The following is a 16017-nucleotide window of genomic DNA, read 5'->3' as shown; positions in this document are numbered from 1 at the left end:
CTTGTACATAAGGGCGGTATTATAATAGTTATATTCTTGTACATAGGAGCAGTATTATAGTACATATATTCTTGTAGATAGGGGCAGTATTATAGTAGTTATATTCTTGTACATAGGGGCAGTATTATAGTAGTTATATTCTTGTACATAGGGGGCAGTAATAAAGTATTTATATTTTTGTACATAAGGGCGGTATTATATTAGTTATATTCTTGTACATAGGAGCAGTATTATAGTAGTTATATTCTTGTACATAGGAGCAGTATTATAGTAGTTATATTCTTGTATATAGGAGCAATATTATAGTAGTTATATTCTTGTACATAAGGGCGGTATTATAGTAGTTATATTCTTGTACATAGGAGCAGTATTATAGCAGTTATATTCTTGTATATAGGAGCAGTATTATAGTAGTTAAATTCTTGTACATAAGGGCGGTATTATAGTAGTTATATTCTTGTACATAGGAGCAGTATTATAGCAGTTATATTCTTGTACATAGGAGCAGTATTATAGTAGTTATATACTTGTATATAGGAGCAGTATTATAGTAGTTATATTCTTGTACATAAGGGCTGTATTATAGTAGTTATATTCTTGTACATAGGAGCAGTATTATAGTAGTTATATTCTTGTACATAAGAGCAGTATTATAGTAGTTATATTCTTGTAGATAGGGGCAGTATTATAGTAGTTATACTCTTGTACATAGGAGCAGTATAATAGTAGTTATATTCTTGTACATAGGAGCAGTATTATAGTAGTTATATTCTTGTATATAGGAGCAGTATTATAGTAGTTATATTCTTGTACATAAGGGCGGTATTATATTAGTTATATTCTTGTACATAGGAGCAGTATTATAGTACATATATTCTTGTAGATAGGGGCAGTATTATAGTAGTTATATTCTTGTACATAGGGGCAGTATTATAGTAGTTATATTCTTGTACATAGGGGGCAGTAATAAAGTATTTATATTTTTGTACATAAGGGCGGTATTATAGTAGTTATATTCTTGTACATAGGAGCAGTATTATAGTAGTTATATTCTTGTACATAGGAGCAGTATTATAGTAGTTATATTCTTGTATATAGGAGCAGTATTATAGTAGTTATATTCTTGTACATAAGGGCGGTATTATAGTAGTTATATTCTTGTACATAGGAGCAGTATTATAGCAGTTATATTCTTGTATATAGGAGCAGTATTATAGTAGTTAAATTCTTGTACATAAGGGCGGTATTATAGTAGTTATATTCTTGTACATAGGAGCAGTATTATAGCAGTTATATTCTTGTACATAGGAGCAGTATTATAGTAGTTATATACTTGTATATAGGAGCAGTATTATAGTAGTTATATTCTTGTACATAAGAGCTGTATTATAGTAGTTATATTCTTGTACATAGGAGCAGTATTATAGTAGTTATATTCTTGTACATAAGAGCAGTATTATAGTAGTTATATTCTTGTAGATAGGGGCAGTATTATAGTAGATATATTCTTGTACATAGGAGCAGTATTATAGTAGTTATATTCTTGTAGATAGGGGCAGTATTATAGTAGTTATATTCATGTACATAGGGGCAGTATAATAGTAGTTATACTCTTGTCCATAGGAGCAGTATTATAGTAGTTATATTCTTGTACATAGAGGCAGTATTATAGTAGTTATATTCTTGTACATAGGAGCAGTATTATAGTAGTTATATTCTTGTACATAGGGGCAGTATTATATCAGTTATATTCTTGTACATAGGGGCAGTATTACAGTATTTATATTCTTGTACGTAGGAGCAGTATTATAGTAGTTATATTCCTGTACATAGGGGCAGTATTACAGTATTTATATTCTTGTACATAGGGGCAGTATTATAGTAGTTATATTCTTGTACATAGGGGGCAGTAATATAGTAGTTATAATTTTGTACATAAGGGCGGTATTATTGTAGTTATATTCTTGTACATAGGAGCAGTATTATAGTAGTTATATTCTTGTACATAGGATCAGTATTATAGTAGTTATATTCTTGTACATAGGAGCAGTATTATAGTAGTTATATTCTTGTACATAGGAGCAGTATTATAGTAGTTATATTCCTGTAGATAGGGGCAGTATTATAGTAGTTATATTCTTGTACATAGGGGCAGTATTATAGTAGTTATATTCTTGTACATAGGGGGCAGTAATATAGTATTTATATTTTTGTACATAAGGGTGGTATTATAGTAGTTATATTCTTGTACATAGGAGCAGTATTATAGTAGTTATATTCTTGTACATAGGAGCAGTATTATAGTAGTTATATTCTTGTATATAGGAGCAGTATTATAGTAGTTATATTCTTGTACATAAGGGCGGTATTATAGTAGTTATATTCTTGTACATAGGAGCAGTATTATAGCAGTTATATTCTTGTACATAGGAGCAGTATTATAGTAGTTATATACTTGTATATAGGAGCAGTATTATAGTAGTTATATTCTTGTACATAAGGGCTGTATTATAGTAGTTATATTCTTGTACATAGGAGCAGTATTATAGTAGTTATATTCTTGTACATAATAGCAGTATTATAGTAGTTATATTCTTGTAGATAGGGGCAGTATTATAGTAGTTATACTCTTGTACATAGGAGCAGTATAATAGTAGTTATATTCTTGTACATAGGAGCAGTATTATAGTAGTTATATTCTTGTATATAGGAGCAGTATTATAGTAGTTATATTCTTGTACATAAGCGCGGTATTATATTAGTTATATTCTTGTACATAGGAGCAGTATTATAGTACTTATATTCTTGTAGATAGGGGCAGTATTATAGTAGTTATATTCTTGTACATAGGGGCAGTATTATAGTAGTTATATTCTTGTACATAGGGGGCAGTAATATAGTATTTATATTTTTGTACATAAGGGCGGTATTATAGTAGTTATATTCTTGTACATAGGAGCAGTATTATAGTAGTTATATTCTTGTACATAGGAGCAGTATTATAGTAGTTATATTCTTGTATATAGGAGCAGTATTATAGTAGTTATATTCTTGTACATAAGGGCGGTATTATAGTAGTTATATTCTTGTACATAGGAGCAGTATTATAGCAGTTATATTCTTGTATATAGGAGCAGTATTATAGTAGTTAAATTCTTGTACATAGGGGCAGTATAATAGTAGTTATACTCTTGTCCATAGGAGCAGTATTATAGTAGTTATATTCTTGTACATAGAGGCAGTATTATAGTAGTTATATTCTTGTACATAGGAGCAGTATTATAGTAGTTATATTCTTGTACATAGGGGCAGTATTATATCAGTTATATTCTTGTACATAGGGGCAGTATTACAGTATTTATATTCTTGTACGTAGGAGCAGTATTATAGTAGTTATATTCCTGTATATAGGGGCAGTATTACAGTATTTATATTCTTGTACATAGGGGCAGTATTATAGTAGTTATATTCTTGTACATAGGGGGCAGTAATATAGTAGTTATAATTTTGTACATAAGGGCGGTATTATTGTAGTTATATTCTTGTACATAGGAGCAGTATTATAGTAGTTATATTCTTGTACATAGGAGCAGTATTATAGTAGTTATATTCTTGTACATAGGAGCAGAATTATAGTAGTTATATTCTGGTATATAGGAGCAGTATTATAGTAGTTATATTCTTGCACATAGGAGCAGTATTATAGTAGTTATATTCTGGTATATAGGAGCAGTATTATAGTAGTTATATTCTTGTACATAAGGGCGGTACTATAGTAGTTATATTCTTGTACATAGGAGTAGTATTATAGTAGTTATATTATTGTATATAGGAGCAGTATTATAGTAGTTATATTCTTGTACATAAGGGCGGTATTATAGTAGTTATATTCTTGTACATAGGAGCAGTATTATAGTAGTTATATTCTTGTATATAGGAGCAGTATTATAGTAGTTATATTCTTGTACATAAGGGCGGTATTATAGTAGTTATATTCTTGTACATAGGAGCAGTATTATAGTAGTTATATTCTTGTAGATAGGGGCAGTATTATAGTAGTTATATTCTTGTACATAGGGGCAGTATTATAGTAGTTATATTCTTGTACATAGGGGGCAGTAATATAGTATTTATATTTTTGTACATAAGGGTGGTATTATAGTAGTTATATTCTTGTACATAGGAGCAGTATTATAGTAGTTATATTCTTGTATATAGGAGCAGTATTATAGTAGTTATATTCTTGTACATTAGGGCGGTATTATAGTAGTTATATTCTTGTACATAGGAGCAGTATTATAGCAGTTATATTCTTGTACATAGGAGCAGTATTATAGCAGTTATATTCTTGTATATAGGAGCAGTATTATAGTAGTTAAATTCTTGTACATAGGGGCAGTATAATAGTAGTTATACTCTTGTCCATAGGAGCAGTATTATAGTAGTTATATTCTTGTACATAGAGGCAGTATTATAGTAGTTATATTCTTGTACATAGGAGCAGTATTATAGTAGTTATATTCTTGTACATAGGGGCAGTATTATATCAGTTATATTCTTGTACATAGGGGCAGTATTACAGTATTTATATTCTTGTACGTAGGAGCAGTATTATAGTAGTTATATTCCTGTATATAGGGGCAGTATTACAGTATTTATATTCTTGTACATAGGGGCAGTATTATAGTAGTTATATTCTTGTACATAGGGGGCAGTAATATAGTAGTTATAATTTTGTACATAAGGGCGGTATTATTGTAGTTATATTCTTGTACATAGGAGCAGTATTATAGTAGTTATATTCTTGTACATAGGAGCAGTATTATAGTAGTTATATTCTTGTACATAGGAGCAGAATTATAGTAGTTATATTCTGGTATATAGGAGCAGTATTATAGTAGTTATATTCTTGCACATAGGAGCAGTATTATAGTAGTTATATTCTGGTATATAGGAGCAGTATTATAGTAGTTATATTCTTGTACATAAGGGCGGTACTATAGTAGTTATATTCTTGTACATAGGAGTAGTATTATAGTAGTTATATTATTGTATATAGGAGCAGTATTATAGTAGTTATATTCTTGTACATAAGGGCGGTATTATAGTAGTTATATTCTTGTACATAGGAGCAGTATTATAGTAGTTATATTCTTGTATATAGGAGCAGTATTATAGTAGTTATATTCTTGTACATAAGGGCGGTATTATAGTAGTTATATTCTTGTACATAGGAGCAGTATTATAGTAGTTATATTCTTGTAGATAGGGGCAGTATTATAGTAGTTATATTCTTGTACATAGGGGCAGTATTATAGTAGTTATATTCTTGTACATAGGGGGCAGTAATATAGTATTTATATTTTTGTATATAAGGGTGGTATTATAGTAGTTATATTCTTGTACATAGGAGCAGTATTATAGTAGTTATATTCTTGTATATAGGAGCAGTATTATAGTAGTTATATTCTTGTACATTAGGGCGGTATTATAGTAGTTATATTCTTGTACATAGGAGCAGTATTATAGCAGTTATATTCTTGTACATAGGAGCAGTATTATAGTAGTTATATACTTGTATATAGGAGCAGTATTATAGTAGTTATATTCTTGTACATAAGGGCTGTATTATAGTAGTTATATTCTTGTACATAGGAGCAGTATTATAGTAGTTATATTCTTGTACATAAGAGCAGTATTATAGTAGTTATATTCTTGTAGATAGGGGCAGTATTATAGTAGTTATACTCTTGTACATAGGAGCAGTATAATAGTAGTTATATTCTTGTACATAGGAGCAGTATTATAGTAGTTATATTCTTGTATATAGGAGCAGTATTATAGTAGTTATATTCTTGTACATAAGGGCGGTATTATATTAGTTATATTCTTGTACATAGGAGCAGTATTATAGTACTTATATTCTTGTAGATAGGGGCAGTATTATAGTAGTTATATTCTTGTACATAGGGGAAGTATTATAGTAGTTATATTCTTGTACATAGGGGGCAGTAATATAGTATTTATATTTTTGTACATAAGGGCGGTATTATAGTAGTTATATTCTTGTACATAGGAGCAGTATTATAGTAGTTATATTCTTGTACATAGGAGCAGTATTATAGTAGTTATATTCTTGTATATAGGAGCAGTATTATAGTAGTTATATTCTTGTACATAAGGGCGGTATTATAGTAGTTATATTCTTGTACATAGGAGCAGTATTATAGCAGTTATATTCTTGTACATAGGAGCAGTATTATAGTAGTTATATACTTGTACATAGGAGCAGTATTATAGTAGTTATATTCTTGTACATAAGGGTGGTATTATAGTAGTTATATTCTTGTACATAGGAGCAGTATTATAGTAGTTATATTCTTATATTCTTGTACATAAGAGCAGTATTATAGTAGTTATATTCTTGTAGATAGGGGCAGTATTATAGTAGTTATATTCTTGTACATAGGAGCAGTATTATAGTAGTTATATTCTTGTAGATAGGGGCAGTATTATAGTAGTTATATTCTTGTACATAGGGGCAGAATTATAGTAGTTATATTCTTGTACATAGGAGCAGTATTATAGTAGTTATATTCTTGTACATAGGAGCAGTATTATAGTAGTTATATTCTTGTATATAGGAGCAGTATTATAGTAGTTATATTATTGTACATAAGGGCGGTATTATAGTAGTTATATTCTTGTACATAGGAGCAGTATTATAGCAGTTATATTCTTGTACATAGGAGCAGTATTATAGTAGTTATATACTTGTATATAGGAGCAGTATTATAGTAGTTATATTCTTGTAGATAGGGGCAGTATTATAGTAGATATATTCTTGTACATAGGAGCAGTATTATAGTAGTTATATTCTTGTAGATAGGGGCAGTATTATAGTAGTTATATTCTTGTACATAGGGGCAGTATAATAGTAGTTATACTCTTGTCCATAAAGCAGTATTATAGTAGTTATATTCTTGTACATAGGAGCAGTATTGTAGTAGTTATATTCCTGTACATAGGGGCAGTATTATATCAGTTATATTCTTGTACATAGGGGCAGTATTACAGTATTTATATTCTTGTACGTAGGAGCAGTATTATAGTAGTTATATTCCTGTACATAGGGGCAGTATTACAGTATTTATATTCTTGTACATAGGGGCAGTATTATAGTAGTTATATTCTTGTACATAGGGGGCAGTAATATAGTAGTTATAATTTTGTAAATAAGGGCGGTATTATTGTAGTTATATTCTTGTACATAGGAGCAGTATTATAGTAGTTATATTCTTGTACATAGGAGCAGTATTATAGTAGTTATATTCTTGTACATAGGAGCAGTATTATAGTAGTTATATTCTGGTATATAGGAGCAGTATTATAGTAGTTATATTCTTGTACATAGGAGCAGTATTATAGTAGTTATATTCTGGTATATAGGAGCAGTATTATAGTAGTTATATTCTTGTACATAAGGGCGGTATTATAGTAGTTATATTCTTGTACATAGGAGTAGTATTATAGTCATTATATTATTGTATATAGGAGCAGTATTATAGTAGTTATATTCTTGTACATAAGAGCGGTATTATAGTAGTTATATTCTTGTACATAGGAGCAGTATTATAGTAGTTATATTCTTGTACATAGGGACAGTATTATAGTAGTTTTATTCTTGTATATAGGAGCAGTATTATAGTAGTTATATTCTTGTACATAAGGGCGGTATTATAGTAGTTATATTCTTGTACATAGGAGCAGTATTATAGTAGTTATATTCTTGTATATAGGAGCAGTATTATAGTAGTTATATTCTTGTACATAAGGGCGGTATTATAGTAGTTATATTCTTGTACATAGGAGCAGTATTATAGCAGTTATATTCTTGTATATAGGAGCAGTATTACAGTAGTTAAATTCTTGTACATAAGGGCGGTATTATAGTAGTTATATTCTTGTACATAGGAGCAGTATTATAGCAGTTATATTCTTGTACATAGGAGCAGTATTATAGTAGTTATATACTTGTATATAGGAGCAGTATTATAGTAGTTATATTCTTGTACATAAGAGCTGTATTATAGTAGTTATATTCTTGTACATAGGAGCAGTATTATAGTAGTTATATTCTTGCACATAAGAGCAGTATTATAGTAGTTATATTCTTGTAGATAGGGGCAGTATTATAGTAGATATATTCTTGTACATAGGAGCAGTATTATAGTAGTTATATTCTTGTAGATAGGGGCAGTATTATAGTATTTATATTCTTGTACATAGGGGCAGTATAATAGTAGTTATATTCTTGTACATAGGAGCAGTATTATAGTAGTTATATTCTTGTACATAGGGGCAGTATTATATCAGTTATATTCTTGTACATAGGGGCAGTATTACAGTATTTATATTCTTGTACGTAGGAGCAGTATTATAGTAGTTATATTCCTGTACATAGGGGCAGTATTACAGTATTTATATTCTTGTACATAGGGGCAGTATTATAGTAGTTATATTCTTGTACATAGGGGGCAGTAATATAGTAGTTATAATTTTGTACATAAGGGCGGTATTATTGTAGTTATATTCTTGTACATAGGAGCAGTATTATAGTAGTTAAATTCTTGTAACATAGGAGCAGTATTATAGTAGTTATATTCTTGTACATAGGAGCAGAATTATAGTAGTTATATTCTGTTATATAGGAGCAGTATTATAGTAGTTATATTCTTGTACATAGGAGCAGTATTATAGTAGTTATATTCTGGTATATAGGAGCAGTATTATAGTAGTTATATTCTTGTACATAAGGGCGGTATTATAGTAGTTATATTCTTGTACATAGGAGTAGTATTATAGTAGTTATATTATTGTATATAGGAGCAGTATTATAGTAGTTATATTCTTGTACATAAGGGCGGTATTATAGTAGTTATATTCTTGTACATAGGAGCAGTATTATAGTAGTTATATTCTTGTACATAGGAGCAGTATTATAGTAGTTATATTCTTGTATATAGGAGCAGTATTATAGTAGTTATATTCTTGTACATAAGGGCGGTATTATAGTAGTTATATTCTTGTACATAGGAGCAGTATTATAGTAGTTATATTCTTGTAGATAGGGGCAGTATTATAGTAGTTATATTCTTGTACATAGGGGCAGTATTATAGTAGTTATATTCTTGTACATAGGGGGCAGTAATATAGTATTTATATTTTTGTACATAAGTGTGGTATTATAGTAGTTATATTCTTGTACATAGGAGCAGAATTATAGTAGTTATATTCTTGTATATAGGAGCAGTATTATAGTAGTTATATTCTTGTACATTAGGGCGGTATTATAGTAGTTATATTCTTGTACATAGGAGCAGTATTATAGTAGTTATATTCTTGTACATAGGAGCAGTATTATAGTAGTTATATACTTGTATATAGGAGCAGTATTATAGTAGTTATATTCTTGTACATAAGGGCTGTATTATAGTAGTTATATTCTTGTACATAGGAGCAGTATTATAGTAGTTATATTCTTGTACATAAGAGCAGTATTATAGTAGTTATATTCTTGTAGATAGGGGCAGTATTATAGTAGTTATACTCTTGTACATAGGAGCAGTTTAATAGTAGTTATATTCTTGTACATAGGAGCAGTATTATAGTAGTTATATTCTTGTATATAGGAGCAGTATTATAGTAGTTATATTCTTGTACATAAGGGCGGTATTATATTAGTTATATTCTTGTACATAGGAGCAGTATTATAGTACTTATATTCTTGTAGATAGGGGCAGTATTATAGTAGTTATATTCTTGTACATAGGGGCAGTATTATAGTAGTTATATTCTTGTACATAGGGGGCAGTAATATAGTATTTATATTTTTGTACATAAGGGCGGTATTATAGTAGTTATATTCTTGTACATAGGAGCAGTATTATAGTAGTTATATTCTTGTACATAGGAGCAGTATTATAGTAGTTATATTCTTGTATATAGGAGCAGTATTATAGTAGTTATATTCTTGTACATAAGGGCGGTATTATAGTAGTTATTTTCTTGTACATAGGAGCAGTATTATAGCAGTTATATTCTTGTACATAGGAGCAGTATTATAGTAGTTATATACTTGTATATAGGAGCAGTATTATAGTAGTTATATTCTTGTACATAAGGGTGGTATTATAGTAGTTATATTCTTGTACATAGGAGCAGTATTATAGTAGTTATATTCTTGTACATAAGAGCAGTATTATAGTAGTTATATTCTTGTAGATAGGGGCAGTATTATAGTGGTTATATTCTTGTACATAGGAGCAGTATTATAGTAGTTATATTCTTGTACATAGGAGCAGTATTATAGTAGTTATATTCTTGTATATAGGAGCAGTATTATAGTAGTTATATTCTTGTAGATAGGGGCAGTATTATAGTAGATATATTCTTGTACATAGGAGCAGTATTATAGTAGTTATATTCTTGTAGATAGGGGCAGTATTATAGTAGTTATATTCTTGTACATAGGGGCAGTATAATAGTAGTTATACTCTTGTAAATAAAGCAGTATTATAGTAGTTATATTCTTGTACATAGGAGCAGTATTATAGTAGTTATATTCTTGTACATAGGGGCAGTATTATATCAGTTATATTCTTGTACATAGGGGCAGTATTACAGTATTTATATTCTTGTACGTAGGAGCAGTATTATAGTAGTTATATTCCTGTACATAGGGGCAGTATTACAGTATTTATATTCTTGTACATAGGGGCAGTATTATAGTAGTTATATTCTTGTACATAGGGGGCAGTAATAAAGTATTTATATTTTTGTACATAAGGGCGGTATTATAGTAGTTATATTCTTGTACATAGGAGCAGTATTATAGTAGTTATATTCTTGTACATAGGAGCAGTATTATAGTAGTTATATTCTTGTATATAGGAGCAGTATTATAGTAGTTATATTCTTGTATATAGGAGCAGTATTATAGTAGTTATATTTTTGTACATAAGGGCGGTATTATTTTAGTTATATTCTTGTACATAGGAGCAGTATTATAGTACTTATATTCTTGTAGATAGGGGCAGTATTATAGTAGTTATATTCTTGTACATAGGGGCAGTATTATAGTAGTTATATTCTTGTACATAGGGGGCAGTAATATAGTATTTATATTTTTGTACATAAGGGCAGTATTATAGTAGTTATATTCTTGTACATAGGAGCAGTATTATAGTAGTTATATTCTTGTACATAGGAGCAGTATTATAGTAGTTATATTCTTGTATATAGGAGCAGTATTATAGTAGTTATATTCTTGTACATAAGGGCGGTATTATAGTAGTTATATTCTTGTACATAGGAGCAGTATTATAGCAGTTATATTCTTGTACATAGGAGCAGTATTATAGTAGTTATATACTTGTATATAGGAGCAGTATTATAGTAGTTATATTCTTGTACATAAGGGTGGTATTATAGTAGTTATATTCTTGTACATAGGAGCAGTATTATAGTAGTTATATTCTTGTACATAAGAGCAGTATTATAGTAGTTATATTCTTGTAGATAGGGGCAGTATTATAGTAGTTATATTCTTGTACATAGGAGCAGTATTATAGTAGTTATATTCTTGTAGATAGGGGCAGTATTATATTAGTTATATTCTTGTACATAGGGGCAGTATTATAGTAGTTATATTCTTGTACATAGGAGCAGTATTATAGTAGTTATATTCTTGTACATAGGAGCAGTATTATAGTAGTTATATTCTTGTATATAGGAGCAGCATTATAGTAGTTATATTCTTGTACATAAGGGCGGTATTATAGTAGATATATTCTTGTACATAGGAGCAGTATTATAGTAGTTATGTTCTTGTAGATAGGGGCAGTATTATAGTAGTTATATTCTTGTACATAGGGGCAGTATTATAGTAGTTATATTCTTGTACATAGGGGGCAGTAATATAGTATTTATATTTTTGTACATAAGGGCGGTATTACAGTAGTTATATTCTTGTACATAGGAGCAGTATTATAGTAGTTATATTCTTGTACATATGAGCAGTATTATAGTAGTTGTATTCTTGTAGATAGTAGCAGTATTATAGTAGTTATATTCTTGTACATAAGGGCGGTATTATAGTAGTTATATTCTTGTACATAGGGGCAGTATTATAGTAGTTATATTCTTGTACATAGGAGCAGTATTATAGTAGTTATATTCTTGTACATAGGAGCAGTATTATAGTAGTTATATTCTTGTATATAAGAGCAGTATTATAGTAGTTATATTCTTGTACATAAGGGCGGTATTATAGTAGTTATATTCTTGTACATAGGAGCAGTATTATAGTACTTATATTCTTGTAGATAGGGGCAGTATTATAGTAGTTATATTCTTGTACATAGGGGCAGTATTATAGTAGTTATATTATTGTACATAGGGGGCAGTAGTATAGTATTTATATTTTTGTACATAAGGGCGGTATTATAGTAGTTATATTCTTGTACATAGGAGCAGTATTATAGTAGTTATATTCTTGTACATAGGAGCAGTATTATAGTAGTTATATTCTTGTACATAAGGGCGGTATTATAGTAGTTATATTCTTGTACATAGGAGCAGTATTATAGCAGTTATATTCTTGTACATAGGAGCAGTATTATAGTAGTTATATACTTGTATATAGGAGCAGTATTATAGTAGTTATATTCTTGTACATAAGGGCGGTATTATAGTAGTTATATTCTTGTACATAGGAGCAGTATTATAGTAGTTATATTCTTGTACATAACAGCAGTATTATAGTAGTTATATTCTTGTAGATAGGGGCAGTATTATAGTAGTTATATTCTTGTACATAGGAGCAGTATTATAGTAGTTATATTCTAGTAGATAGGGGCAGTATTATAGTAGTTATATTCTTTTACATAGGGGCAGTATTATAGTAATTATATTCTTGTACATAGGAGCAGTATTATAGTAGTTATATTCTTGTACATAGGAGCAGTATTATAGTAGTTATATTCTTGTATATAGGAGCAGTATTATACTAGTTATATTCTTGTACATAAGGGCGGTATTATAGTAGTTATATTCTTGTACATAGGAGCAGTATTAAAGTAGTTATATTCTTGTAGATAGGGGCAGTATTATAGTAGTTATATTCTTGTATATAGGAGCAGTATTATAGTAGTTATATTCTTGTACATAAGGGCGGTATTATAGTAGTTATATTCTTGTACATAGGAGCAGTATTATAGCTGTTATATTCTTGTACATAGGAGCTGTATTATAGTAGTTATATACTTGTATATAGGAGCAGTATTATAGTAGTTATATTCTTGTACATAAGGGCGGTATTATAGTAGTTATATTCTTGTACATAGGAGCAGTATTATAGTAGTTATATTCTTGTACATAAGAGCAGTATTATAGTAGTTATATTCTTGTAGATAGGGCAGTATTATAGTAGTTATATTCTTGTACATAGGAGCAGTATTATAGTAGTTATATTCTTGTAGATAGGGGCAGTATTATAGTAGTTATATTCTTGTACATAGGGGCAGTATTATAGTAGTTATATTCTTGTACATAGGGGGCAGTAATATAGTATTTATATTTTTGTACATAAGGGCGGTATTATAGTAGTTATATTCTTGTACATAGCAGCAGTATTATAGTAGTTATATTCTTGTACATAAGAGCAGTATTATAGTAGTTATATTCTTGTAGATAGGGGCATTATTAAAATATTTATATTCTTGTACATAGGGGCAGTATTATAGTAGTTATAGTCTTGTACATAGGAGCAGTATTATAGTAGTTATATTCTTGTACATAGGAGCAGTATTATAGTAGTTATATTCTTGTACATAAGGGCGGTATTATAGTAGTTACAGTCTTGTACATAGGAGCAGTATTTTAGTAGTTATATTCTTGTAGATAGGGGGCAGTATTATAGTAGTTATACTTTTGTACATAGGGGCAGTATTATAGTAGTTATAGTCTTGTACATAGGAGCAGTATTGTAGTAGTTATATTCTTGTAGCTAGGGGACAGTATTATAGTAGTTATACTTTTGTACATAGGGGCAGTACTATAGTAGTTATATTCTTGTAGATAGGGGCAGTATTATAGTAGTTATATTCTTGTACATAGGGGCAGTATTATAGTAGTTATATTCTTGTAGATATGGGCAGTATTATAGTAGTTATATTCTTGTACATAGGGGCAGTATTATAGTAGTTATATTCTTGTAGATAGGGGCAGTATTATAGTAGTAATATTCTTGTACACAGGAGCAGTATTATATTAGTTATATTCTTGTAGATAGGGGCAGTATTATAGTAGTTATATTCTTGTACATAGGGGCAGTATAATAGTATTTATATTCTTGTACATAGGGGCAGTATTATAGTAGTCATATTCTTGTACACAGGAGCAGTATTATATTAGTTATATTCTTGTAGATAGGGGCAGTATTATAGTAGTTATATTCTTGTACATAGGGGCAGTATTATAGTATTTATATTCTTGTACATAGGGGCAGTATTATAGTAGTTATATTCTTGTACATAGGGGCAGTATTATAGTAGTAATATTCTTGTACATAGGGCCAGTATTATAGTAGTAATATTCTTGTACACTGGGTTAGGTAATATATTTTCTATATGGTTCTAAATTAGGGCAGTATTATAGTTTTTATTTTCTTGACATTGCATTTTCTTAACTAAATTTTATGCCAGCTTCAACTTACAGTCAGAGAGATGTCTGGACTTTCTTCAAAAACATAATGTGTCAGACCAGAAAATATATGTGTTTCTTCATCATGGAAAGCTGCCAGGTTCTCAGACAGTAGATTCTCGTGACAATATCTTGTAACCATGAAGTGCAGTAGAATAAGAAGTTTCAGGGTTTCTTATCCTTTCAAAATATACAAAAGGCGAAACACTCAAAGCTTTACATTTCCTCATCGTTGCATGATCAACCAAATTCATATAACACTGTTCAATAGAGTCCGTTTTTATCTTATGATCCTGTTTACCCCACTTAGGTCCTGCCCATTATTGTATCACTTCACACAGGCTTCAATCTTTCTCTTCCCACTGAATATCAAGTAGTGTTTAGGTGTTGTTTTTACAGTTTGAGTGTGAAAACCCTTATTTTTTTCTTGGTCCAAGGAACGTCCAAAAAATGAACAAAGCTCCAAAATTTATTAAAACAAATGAAAAAGTAAACTAGATTTTTGGATCAATTTTGGAGCTGTGCAGTCTTTTATTGTGTCCCTAGTCCCTGCCTATCGGTGTGGCACAACCATTTAATGGTCCAAATTCTGCCCTAACTCATGTTTCTCAGGGCGTTTCCTACATAGTTCTCAGACCCCACTGTTATATGCCCTATTTTTCTTCATCCAGACCCCCGATCTTAGTCTTTGTTTTTCCATCAATGTGTTGTCACCTAGAGACTTACTCCTTTTTGTTTAGACCCTGTCCTTCAAGGGTTCCACCATGTTTTATCCAAATTCTGCTCCAGAACATATTTCCCCCCCATTTTTATGGATAACTCCCTTTGTTCTCATACATCGCACAACTGATATGGCCTCCACAGACTGGATTGTCTCACATCTATAGTGAGTCAAAAGACGTGGGCACTGCTACTCAGGTGCACGGGTAGGTTCCCAAACCGTGTACATATAGATAAGAAGAACCCGGCACTCAACTTAAGTCAAAACTGGTGATTTTTATTTCGTAGTACGAAAAAACGTTTCGGCCTGGTCTGGCCTTCGTCAGTTACGTACTAGGCGGTATCTGGACAAATGAAGGAATGCTTCAATGAGCGTAATAGACTCCAGGGAGATCCCTTAGAAAATATAAGTCCCTGGTCAGAGACGCGGCTGCAGACGCTGCTGCAGGCTGGAAGCGAGACGGGTCAGGACGCGGTGTCCACCGCTGTCAGGGGAGAAAGCCCGAGTGTCTCGGGGACTTATATTTTCTAAGG

General features: G+C 30.3%; 1 protein-coding gene across 2 annotated transcripts in view; it reads left to right on the top strand.

Moving 5' to 3' along the window:
• The window catches only part of FAM135B (family with sequence similarity 135 member B), a 269797-nt gene that overhangs the window by 67239 nt on the left and 186541 nt on the right, over positions 1 to 16017 (top strand). The gene's annotated exons all lie outside the window — the stretch shown is intronic.

This window comes from Ranitomeya imitator, chromosome 6 (genome assembly GCF_032444005.1).
Source record: "Ranitomeya imitator isolate aRanImi1 chromosome 6, aRanImi1.pri, whole genome shotgun sequence".
NCBI classification, from domain to species: Eukaryota; Metazoa; Chordata; class Amphibia; order Anura; family Dendrobatidae; genus Ranitomeya; species Ranitomeya imitator.
The sequence above is the reverse complement of the archived record's forward strand: the minus strand, read 5'-3'. Positions and strand labels throughout refer to the sequence as shown.